This window comes from Trichosurus vulpecula, chromosome 2 (assembly GCF_011100635.1).
Source record: "Trichosurus vulpecula isolate mTriVul1 chromosome 2, mTriVul1.pri, whole genome shotgun sequence".
NCBI classification, from domain to species: domain Eukaryota; kingdom Metazoa; phylum Chordata; class Mammalia; order Diprotodontia; family Phalangeridae; genus Trichosurus; species Trichosurus vulpecula.
In genome coordinates, this window is record NC_050574.1 from 85421680 (window position 1) to 85432127 (window position 10448).

The following is a 10448-nucleotide window of genomic DNA, read 5'->3' on the forward strand; positions in this document are numbered from 1 at the left end:
AGTTCTTAGGGGAAGTTTTATATCTCTAAATGCCTACATGAATAAAATAGGGAAAGAGGAGATCAATGATCTGGGCATACAGCTGAAAAAGCTAGAAAAAGAGCAAATTGAAAACCCCCAATTAAATACCAAATTAGAAATACTGAAAATCAAAGGAGAGATTAATAAAATTGAAACCAAGAAAACTATTGAATTAATAAATAAAACAAAGAGCTGGTTTTATGAAAAAACCAATAAAATTGACAAACCTTTGGCCAATTTGATTAAAAAAAAGAAAGAAGAAAATCCAATCTAATTTTTAAAGTAGTATTTTCTTCAGTGGTCTTTTGGACCTCCTTTTCCATTTGGCTAATTCTGCCTTTCAAGGCATTCTTCTCCTCATTGGCTTTTTGGAGCTCTTTTGCCATTTGAGTTAGTCTGTTTTTTAAGGTGTTGTTTTCTTCAGTGTATTTTTCAGTATTTTTTGGGTCTCCCTTAGCAAGTCATTGACTTGTTTTTCATGGTTTTCTCGCATCCTTCTCATTTCTCTTCCCAATTTTTCCTCTACTTCTCTAACTTGCTTTTCCAAATCCTTTTTGAGCTCTTCCATGGCCTGGGACCAGTTCATGTTTTTCTTGGAGGCTTTTGGTGTAGGCTCTTGCACTTTATTGACTTCTTTAGGCTGTATGTTTTGGTCTTCTTTGTCAGCAAAGAAAGAATGCAAAGTCTGAGACTGAATCTCGGTGCGTTTTCGCTGCCTGGCCATATTCCCAGCCAACTAACTTGACCTTTGAGTTTTTCAGTGGGGTATGACTGCTTGTAGTTCTATGTTCCACATTTGGGGGGGAGGTGCCAGCTCTGCCACACCAGCACTGCTCCTTCCCCAACCCCCAACCTGAACTGGGCTTAGATCTTCGGCAAGCTGTCCACCCCTGCTCTGATCTGCCACTTAATTCCTCCCACCAGGTGGGCCTGGAGCCAGAAGTAACTACAGCTGTAGCTGCCCCACCGCTGCTGCCCCTGGGGCTGGAAGCAGAACTGCGAACTCCTACTCCCACAGCTTTTCCCACTAACCTTCTCCGCAGTCTTTGGTGTTTGTGGTCGAGGGGTCTGGTAACTGCCGCAGCTCACTGATTCAGGGTGCTAGGGCCCCCTCCGCCCGACCTCTGGTCTGGATGTTCCACGCCGCTCAGGCTGGGCTCTGCTCCACTCCATTCCCAGCTCCCAGCTCCCAGCTCCGAGTGGGATAGACCTCACCCAGAGACCATCCAGGCTGTCCTGGGCTGAAGCCCTGGTTCCCTCTGCTGTTCTGTGGGTTCTGCCATTCTAGAATTGGTTCAGAGCCATTTTTATAGGTTTTTGGAGGGGCTCCCTACCGAACTCACTCCAGTCCCTGCTTACCAGCTGCCATCTTGGCTCTGCCCCGTTATTTATGATTGAAGCACACTTTTAGATGATTGTGAAAATTTTTCAACTTTTCTTTTGAGAACTGTTTGTTAGTATATATTGGGGAATGAATTTACTTCTACATTTGACCAGTGTGATATCATGATAGTGAGTTGTTAGGAAAAGTAGGGCAGGTGAAGAAGTAAAGGTCCATGAAGAAGGTCCTGGGAAGAAGATCGGTGTGATGAAATTAGGCCTGGAATAGAAGTCAAGATGCTTATGTGTTGGGTTAAAATCACAGTGCTTCTATTTACTGGTTGATTGACCTCAGAGGCTTCATGGTACAGTGAAAATAATGCTTGATTTGAAGTCAGAGGATCTTGATACAAATCCCAACTTTTTCACATAGGAAATGTTTCCTTGAAAACTGAGAATTTATCTTTTCCTTGAAGGATGAAAATGAGTTAGATCTGCATAAATGATGGAGGAGGACACTCCAGGAAGGAGTGCAAAAACTGGGCATGTTGGCTCCTGGGATACCAACAAATATTAATGTAAGTCATTAAGGTTCATGAAAGACTTTTATCCCAATTACCCTATGTTATAAGCAATACAGGTAAAGTGTTATTACCTCCAGATGAATTAACTTGAGTATTTAGGACATATATCTAGGATGACATGAGTCATTGTCAGAGTCAAAACATATACCCAGATCTCCTGAATCAATATCTAGTACTTTTCTCATTATAAAATGCTGGGGAGATTTTAGATATAAGGTTGAAGAGTCTGGTGTGTAGATGGAATGGATTGTCAGAAGGGATTGTACTCACAGACAGCTCCTCAGAAGTGTGGCGAATAAAGATAACAATTGAAGAAAACTAGTATAGAAGAATCACAGCATAATAAGATTTTAAATTTTGAAGGAACATTAAAGTACCTCTTTTCTAACCCTAAACAACATCAGTACTACAGTCAGTAAGTAGGCATCCAACATTTCTTTAAATCTTGTCACTGAAAGGGATCCCACTATTTCCCGAAGCATACCATTTACTCTAAGATAACTCCAATTGCTAAGAATTTTTTTTAAACTTTAAATGTTGGTGAGTTGAATGCATCAGCATTCTCTCTTCCTTTCCCCCTACTTAACTTGGGTAAAAATTTTCAGTAAATTGGCAAAGCTTATTTGATGGCCCTAAAGTTTTTTTTTTCCCCAGAAGAAAAGGTTTTTCAATAACAATATTCCAATGAGTGTTGTTTTAATAACTGGGCATCATGAACACTCTAGTGTCAGAACTATAATCACACAAAATATAATGGAGAGGTGCATGACAGGGGTGAACATAATGTAACACATAAGAAGTAAGGACTTGAAAATAACTATAATAAATGATGATATTGAAATATGTATTATCGAAAAGATTGGTTGGTTATGTGGGAAGAATAAGGGATAATGAATGTTTACTGTACTGAAATCTTCAGTATGTCAATAGAGGGGACAGTCCTCCCAGCTATTTGGTAGACACTCTGAGGCAAAATTTATGGGAGACACAGACAAAGGGGTTATAGGATAGGTAGGAATGAATGGCTTGCAATTTTCATCAATGGAGGGGACATCCACAAGAAAGAGTAATTTGTGTATCATTTGATTCATCTGAGTGTCAACACTCTATTAACCATTTATTTTGATTTTTCTAATCCAAAGATTTTTTACCTGAGAACCTAAGAATTGCAAGAAACGAGGAGCCATTTTCAGAAATTATTGTCACATCCAATGCTTTGAGCTATCTTTTATATTTGTCTTTTCACTAAGATAATTCAAAGAAAGTATTTTGTCATTCTTAGCCTTCTCCTCCAGTCAATGCCCACTTTGAGCATCGGTACTCCTTGCACTATTATGATACTGACCATATTTTGATAATCATCCCCTCTTGCTTGACCTTGTTTCCATTGTATGTACATATGTATATCTATCATTCCCTCTCTTTTTAATCTGAATTGGTTGGTAAAGTTCCTTGTGTATCCATATTAGTTTATTTAAACAAATTTGGTGGCAATTCCTGTCTTCAGAACTTTCCTAAGAGAATTTCATTCCTCCTGGGGGGGACAACCTATCCTATCTTGAAATCTTTTGAAGTCTGCTCTCTCAAATTCTAGGTTGGATATCAGGCCAGCATTGCCTTTTCTTTCTCGATTACAAAATCTAAATTGGAATGGTTATTTCCACCCAATTCCCCATTGTTACATTCTAACAACTGTTTTAGAAGAAGGAGAACAAGAAGAAGAAGGAGAAGCAGTAGCAGAAATAGAAGAAGAAGATGATGATGATGATGAAGAAGAAGAAGAGGAGGAGGAGGAAAGAAAGGAAAAAAAGACAGAAAAAGAAAGAGGAAAGGAAGACAGAAAGAGAGAGAAAGAAAGAGAGAGAAAGAAAGAGAGAGAGAGAGAGAGAGAGAGAGAGAGAGAGAAGAAGAAGAAGAAGAAGAAGAAGAAGAAGAAGAAGAAGAAGAAAAAGAAAAAGAAAAAGAAGAAAAAGAAGAAGAAGAAGAACCAGAACAAGAAGAACAAGAAGAAGAACAAGAAGAAGAAGAAGAACAAGAACAAGAACAAGAACAGGAAGGAAGGAAGGAAGGAAGGAAGGAAGGAAGGAAGGAAGGAAGGAAGGAAGGAAGGAAGGAAGGAAAAGGAGTTTTTCTTTATGTTGAATGAAATTCTGCCTCTCTGCAACTTTAACCATAGCTCAAGCCTATTTGTTCCCTCTGGGGGTAAGCAGAAAAGTAAAATTTGTCTTCTGGAAACTAAACTTTCAAATATTAGAAGGCAGTGATCTGATTTCTCTTGGTCTTTTTTTTGCCTAGGCCAAAGACTCCCAATAAGCATGAAGGGGAGCAGGGACAGGAAATTTCCATTCCCTTGAATACCAGAGCCAACTTAGAAGATTCCTTGGCACTTTGAGTATTTCCCTTATTAGAGATACAATAATGACCTTATGGCAACAGAGACTAGACAGTCAGTATTTGCTGACATTTAGCTTTTCCTAAGGGTATAACATATCACACTCTCTGAGGATTCAAGCTCAGCCAGACACAACTCTTTCTCTCTTTTTCCTTGGGTCTTTTTTTCCTTTTCTGCTTCTTCCACCCCACAATGGCTTGGTCTCATTTCAAGTAATTTCTAGATTTACCCCTTTCCCAGCCTACTGATAGTGCTGCCCTCTCTACTCTGAGATTCCCCCTCCCTCTTCCCTTCCTCTAGCATACTCTTGGGACCTCAGCTGGTGAGAAGCATACACAAATATTTCATCATCCAACCCAATAAATCTTTTAAATAGATGACAGAAATGGATAGAAGTGGCACAAGTGGCTCAGCAGCTCTGAAAGACTTGCAGGTAACTCTTCATATTGTAATATCTGAGTATGGATGAAGAAGTTAAGGCTACTCTGACTGAAGGGAGAGCTGGAAATGGGAGAAGTTATTCCCTGATCCCAAGCAATGTCCCTAAGGGTTGAGATCCAGAATGAAAAGCATCAATTCTAAGGGCTTTGGCTACTTTCAATTCCTTGGACTAATCACAGTGTAGTAGGATTTCCTATCATCAGTTTCTATAAACAGGGCTTATCTTTTGCATCATAGAAATACCAGGTAGTTGGGCACAGAGGCACCTGGACAATCAAGGATTTTCTCCAGCACCACTCAGATATCATCCTGTATATAATTACAATGACTAAGTATTTTTAGCTAACCAGTGGAAGCTATATGGCTTCATCTGTAGGGAGAGGGGTGGGAGTGGTGGTGGGGGAGAACAGGTGAAAGTTTTTCAGTCACTGGCCATTTCAATAAATCAATCAACAAGATTGATTAAGTGCTCATGATGTTCCAGGAACTATGGTGGGCACTGGAAATGTAGAGAAACAATCCTTTCTTCTGAGAGCTTATATTCTATGAGGGAGACAGACTGTACCAAAAAAACCCATATATACGAAAGATGTACAAAATAAATATAATTGCAGAGGTAAAGCACTAGAAGCTTGCCTGTAGGAGGTAACATTTGAGGTGAATTCAGAAGGAAATTAAGGATTCTCTAAGACATCAAGCTGGTGCCAGTAGATGATATTTAGATGGTTTATTTTTATGATGTATAAAGCATTCTATATATATAAATTTCGTGATTTGATCGTTAAAACAGATTTAGGAGGAAAACAATACAAATATCACTAGCCCCATTTGGCAGATGAGGACACTAAGGCTTGGAAAGTTTAAGTGACTTGCACAAGGTCACACAGATATTGAATACAAAGTCTGGTTAGGGCTCCTTCCACTATATCATATAATAATTCCCATTTAAAGTGTGTATGCAACAAGTTTTTTATGAAGCGTGTATTACATTTCATCTTTTCAGAGCCAGAAAATGCTTTGGAAATATTTGGTCTAACACTTTCATTTAACCAAAGGGCAAATTGAAGTCAAAGATTTTACATGAGTTACCTAAGGTTACACAGTTAACAATTAGCAGAACCAAGGATTGACCACAGAAATTCTGTGTTCAAATCCATTGTACTAGACTTCCAAAATCACTATTACAGGCTTGTAAATACAAAGAAATGAAAAAAATATTCCCTGTTCTTAATGAACTTCAATTCTCTTGGGAAGATACGAATAAGTATATATAAGAGAACTGGAAGGAGAGAGCCATAAAAAGAGAGATCAGAAAAGGTTTCCCCTAAGAGGTGGTGAGATGGCATATGAGTTCAACCTTGAATGATGCTAAGGATTCTAAGAGGTGAGGAGGGAGTACATTATGAGAATAGAAGATGATCTATGGGAAGTCATGGTGTTGGGAAATGGAAAGCTGGGTTAGATAACAGCAAGAAAAATAGTTTGGCTGTTAGAGGGAGAACAAGCAAAATTAATGTCTATTTAGTCTGAAAAGTTAAACTGGATTCAGACTATGATGGGCTTTACGTGTCAAGCTCAGGATTCTGTGTTTTATCCTACAATTATTAGGGAAATATTTAATATTTTGGAAGAGGCAAATGGCATGGCCAACCCTATGTTTTAGGCAAATTATTTTGCCAGCCATATTGTATACAATGGATTAGAAATGGGGAGAAAATGGGAGCAGATAAAACAACCAGACAAGGGGGTATTATAATTCCTAGGAAAAGAGGGGTAAGGAATTGAACCTTGATAGTAGTACATGTGCATGGAAGGTAGGGGAAAGATGATCTGAAGGAAAAAGTGACAGATTATTTAATTTTATACACATGAGAATTCTTTGAGTTATAGAAACAGAGAATCTCAGATCTCAGAAAGAGATCTCAGAAAGTACCTTAGCTAGCTCTGCCTGTAAAATGATTGGCTGACTCCATATCATTAATGCAAAAAGGTATTATTTATATTGTTTGGAATCCTTCCTCAACTTCCAATCATTCCTGACTGGTGAACATCCAGACCTCTAGAGACAGATATGAAATAATGAAAATAATATTAAGAGCTATATTTGTGTAAGATTTCCAAGTTTGCACAACAATTGTTATGTAGTTTCATTTAATCTTCCCAATAAGTCTGTGAGGGGGATATTGCAAGGTATTGCTTTTCCCATTTTCCTGAGGAGGACACTCAAGTTCAAAAAGGTTAAGCCTCTGTTAACTCTAAGAACAATGCTCTTTCTTTTGCAATACTCAAAAGATTCATGATTTCCTTAATGTGGCTTCATCCTTCACTAACATATCTAGCAATGCCTTCATGTCCTAGTGAATTTCTAGTCAGTATGACTTATTATAATGTAGTTCAATAAAATCCAAATCAATAATTATTTTATTTTTCTTTTATTTTTCTCAATTAAATGTAAACTAAAAGTTTTAACATTTATTTTTTTTTTTAAATTTGAGTTCTACTTCACTCTCCTCTCAACTTCTTGAGAAGGCAAAAAGTTTGATGTGGATTACATGTGTGCAGTCATGCAAAACATGTAAATAAAGTAAAAAAAAAAGTATGCTTCAATTTGCATTCAGGTTCCATCAGTTCTTTCTTTGGAGGTGTTTAGCATTTTTACTATAAGTATTTCAGAATTATTTTGGATCATTGTATTGCTGGGAATAGCTAAGACATTTACAGTTGATCATCATAAAATGTTGCCATCATTGTGTACATTTCTTCTTGGTTCTGCTCATTTCACTTTATATCAGTTGTTTTAAGTCTTCCCAGGTTTTACTGAAAGCATCCTGCTCTCTATTTTTTTATATTGTAATAATATTCCATCACAACAATATGCAACAATTTTTTCAGCCATACCCCAATTGATGGGCATCCTCTCATTTTCCAATTCTTTGGCACTACAAAAGAGGTGCTATAAATATTTTTGTACATATAGGTCCTTTTTTATCTTTTTCCGGGGGATACAGACCTAGTAGTGATATTTCTGGGTAAAAGGGTATGGACAGTTTCATAGCCCTTTGGGAATAGCTTCAAATTACTTTCCGGAGTAGCTGGATCTAGTCACAACTCCACAACAATTCATTAGTTGCCTATTTTTTCACATCAACTTCAGTATTTGTCATTTTCCTTTTCTTTCATGTTATCCAATCTGATACATGAGAGGTGGGACCTTAGAGTTATTTTATTTTGAACTTCTCTAATCAATAGGGATTTGTAGGCTTTTTTTCATTTGACTATAAGTAGGTTTAATTTGTCCTTCTGAAAACTGCCTGTTCAGTTCCTTGGGCCATTTATCAATTGGGACTTATACCCATATAAGTTTGACAAATTTCTTTATATATTTGAGAAGTAAGGTCGTTATCAGAGACACTTGCTGTAAAAATGTTTTCCGAGTTTCCTGTTTTCCTTCTAATCTTGGCTGCATAGATATTGTTTGTCTAAACCATTTTAAATGTGATTGGTAAAGTATTCCATGTTCCTCTAATTTGCTTATGAGATCAACTTTTATGTCTAAATCATGCTCCCATTTTGATTTTATAATGGCATATGATGTTAGATATTGGATATCTCTTTTCTGCCAAATGCTTTTTCAGTTTTCTCAGCAATTTTTGTCAAATAGTTCTTTTTTGTCAGAAAATTTTGGATCTTTGGGCTTGTCAAACACTAGATTATTGTGGTCATTTTACCACAGTGTATTGTGTGCCTAATAAATTCCTCTGATCTAGCATCTATTTCTCAGTCAGTACCAGATTATTTTGATAACTGCAGCATTGTAATACAGTTTAAGATATGGTACTGCTAGGTATTTCTAAGCCAAAAGTGTGAATACATTTTTAAATTGATTCCCTTGATATTCTTGACCTTTTGTTCTTCCTTATGAATTTTGTTATATTTTTCTAGCTCTACAAAATAATGTTCGGGAGTTTGGTATGGCACTGAATAAGTAAAAATTAAAATTTAATTTCCATGGATCTTTTTTGAATGTATTTTTATCACATTATGGTCATAGAAGTATACATTTAATATTGCTGCTTTTATGCAATTTCTTTTTTTTGTTTCAGTGTCTTATTTATTTAACGTATTTACTTTTCAGCATTGATTTTCACAAGACTCTGAATTACAAATTTTCTCCCCATTTCTACCCTCCCCCCTACTCCAAGATGGCATATATTCTGGTTGCCCTGTTCCCCAGTCAGCCCTCCCCTCTATCAGCCCCCTCCCCTCTCATCCCCTTTTCCATTCCTTTCTTGTAGGGCAAGATAAATTTCTATGCTCCATTGCCTGTGTATCTTATTTTCTAGTTGCATGCAAAAACTTTTTTTTTTGTTTTTGAACATCTGTTTTTAAAACTTTGAGTTCCAAATTCTCTCCCCTCTTCCCTTCTCCTCCACCCTCCCTAAGAAATCAAGCAATTCAACATAGGCCACATGTGTATCATTATGTATAACCCTTCCACAATACTCATGTTGTGAAAGACTAACTATATTTCACTCCTCCCCAACCCATCCCGCTTTATTGAATTTTCTCCCTTGACCCTGTCCCCTTTCCAAAGTGTTTGTTTTTTATTACCTCCACCCCATCTGCCCTCCCCTCCATCATCTCCCCCCTTTTATTTTTTTATCTTCCTCCCTCTACTTTCCCGTGGGGTAAGATACCCAATTCAGTATGTATGATATTCTCTCCTCAGACCAAATCTGATGAGAGCAAGGTTCACACTTTCCCCCCTCACCTGCCCTCTCCCCTCCTCCCACAAAACTGCTTCCGCTTGCCACCTATATGCAAGATAATCCACCCCATTCTATCTCTCATTATCTCCCTCTCTCAGTATGTGGCTCTCTCATCCCTTAATTTTATTTCTTTTAGATATCTTCCCTTCATCTTCAACTCACCCTGTGTCTGCTGTCTCTATTTTATATATGCAAATATATATATGTATATATATATATACACATATATATTTATATATATAAATTGTATATATATATAATGTGTATGTATGTGTTTATATATAAATATACATATATACACACACATATATATGTATATATACATATATATATACACATAGATATAGATATACATACACATTCACATATATATATACATATATATATATATTTGCACATTCCATTCAGCTACCCTAATACTGAGGTCTCATGAATCATACACATCATCTTTCCATGTAGGATTGTCAACAAAACAGTTCAACTTTAGTAAGTCCCTTGCAATTTCCGTTTCTTGATTACCTTTTCATGCTTCTCTTGATTCTTGTGTTTGAAAGTCAAATTTTCTATTCAGTTCTGGTCTTTTCACTGAGAAAGCATGAAAGTCCTCTATTTTATTGAAAATCCTGATTTTGCCTTGGAGCATGATACTCAGTTTTGCTGGGTAGGTGATTCTAGGTTTTAATCCTAGCTCCACTGACCTCTGGAATATCATATTCCCAGCCCTTCAATCTCTTAATGTAGAAGCTGCCAGATCTTGGGTTATTCTGATTGGGTTTCCACAATACTCAAATTGTTTCTTTCTGGCTGCTTGCAGTATTTTCTCCTTGATCTGGGAGCTCTGGAATTTGGCAACAATATTCCTAGGAGATTTCTTTTTGGGATCTATTTGAGGAGGTGATCGATGGATTCTTTCAATTTCTA